At 50.9% G+C, this 1,982-nt stretch overlaps 1 protein-coding gene across 1 annotated transcript in view; it reads right to left on the reverse strand.

Annotated features, from left to right (window-relative positions):
- The window catches only part of Pou2f3 (POU class 2 homeobox 3), an 85,824-nt gene that overhangs the window by 31,936 nt on the left and 51,906 nt on the right, over positions 1-1,982 (reverse strand). The window lies entirely within an intron of this gene.

The raw sequence follows: 1,982 nt of genomic DNA on the forward strand, positions 1-1,982 counted from the left end.
CCTGCCTCTGCCTCCCGAGTGCTGGGATTAAAGGCCTGCGCCACCAGGCCCGGCTGCCCTGGATCTTCTGATGAACAGATGTGGCGTCCCGTATTCTGTCCCCATCCCCTCTCCCATCCTCCACCCCAGCCTCACCACCACCACCACCACCACTACCATCACCATCACCATCACCATCACCACCACCACCACCACCACCAAGGTAGCTTTCTGATGGGAGGGTCTGGTGTTTTCTGCTTGTTCTGCCTGCCATCTTCTCAAGAAGGGCAAGAGACTTTTCTTTCATGTTCCTGAATCTTCGGCAGCAGAACACAGGACCCTGCAGTGCTGGTGCTAAACGGAATGGGGGCTGTGCCCTCAGAGAAGCCCTGTTCTAGCAGGTGTTTCCTGCGGTCCAGGACATGGACACCTTTGAGCAGGGCGCTGCTGTATAGCCACCTGGCTCACCACTGTTAGAAACTATACCCATGGATGTTCACTCTGGCTCTCTGATCCCCCTTTTGCTAGCGTCTCCTGGTTCTCTTGGTGGCCACCCTGATAGACGAGAGGGCAGTGGTTGCTCCACATCTTTAGTCAAGTAGAGGTACCACAGGGAGCTTTTGGATGTCTCTGGAGTCTAGAGGGCTGTTTGCCCCTAGATGAGGCAAGAGGTGAGCTGGTAGGAAATGATCAACACAATAAATACTACGAGAACTATTTCTTAGCTCCGTGGGACTTCCTGGGAGAGTCAGTGTAGAGAGTGCCACATGCCATCACAGTGCCTGGTCTGCTTACCATGGAAGGAATTCGCTGTTCCACTCAGAACTGGGAAGACAGGAAACAAGTGCAAGGCTTTGAACCAACCAGGGCACCTGACTCCGGTACAGTGACCATTCCTGGCTGGGCTTCCAGCATCTACTACGAAGTTCTTCCTCCCAATCTTCCTTCTCCCTTTTAAGTCAACATCTCCCTATGTAGATCAGGCTAGCCTGGAATTTGAAGCAATTGTCCTGCCTCGGCCTTCCAGGTGGGTAAGCCACCACAAGCAGCTTTTTGCTTTTTCTCCTCTTCTTCCCTCCTTAGCTCCCTTCCTTCCTCTTGATATGGGGCCTCATTATGTAGTCCAGGCTACCTCTAACTCAGTCCCCCTGCCTCAGTCTCTGCAGTGCTAAGATTACAGGTGTGAACCACCTTCAGCCCCAGTGCCTTTTCAGACCAAGGTGATTCCTCCATAAAAGAAGGGAAAGATGCTAGATGTAAACTACTTAAGGAGTTCATCACATGTAAAAGAGAGCAGGAGTGGGCTTGCAAGAGTGTTTTCGTTATTACTCGACCCATTTGACAAGTGAAAAGACTGAGGCTCGGTGCCCTTAAGAAACTCGTTTAAAGTTACATCGCTGGCAGATAATGGCGTTACAACTTCAGCCCAAGCCTGTCTGACTCCGAAGCCCTTCTCCATAATCCTGACTCACTGTGTGTGATGGAGTCGCTGGGTTACAGACTCTTTAAGACATCAGGCTGCAGTGTGCCCGGTGCGTGGCGGGTATTCGGGAAGTATGGCTTCTCTTCCTTCTTCATCAGAGCTGGGAGGAAGTGCAGACACCACCGGGCTTACTTTACAGATAGGACTCCAGACAGGGGAAGTGACCTGCTATGAGAAATGCTCTGTGGCTCTGCTGCCTATATTTCTGCCATTCATACTACTGCCTCACTTGGTTCCAGTAATAACTGAAAGGAGTCTGACTCAGCTCTGTTACCCTGCTGAGGTTTAGCATTAAGAACAGACCTGACTCAGTTCTGGATTAGAACTCAGGTTCAGCACAGATGAAGGGGACCAGCAGTCTGCATCCTGATGCTTGTATACACATTTAAGCTCTTGGAGCATAGTATTCGTTTTTCCCTCTTGCATTATGAGGAGGAAATGAAGAAGGAGAAAGAGGAGGAGGAGGAGGAGGAGGAAGAAGAGGAGGATCTGTCTGCATATGCATGAAGCACCCAGCACT

The sequence above is a fragment of the Mus pahari genome, chromosome 10 (genome assembly GCF_900095145.1).
Source record: "Mus pahari chromosome 10, PAHARI_EIJ_v1.1, whole genome shotgun sequence".
Lineage (NCBI taxonomy): Eukaryota > Metazoa > Chordata > Mammalia > Rodentia > Muridae > Mus > Mus pahari.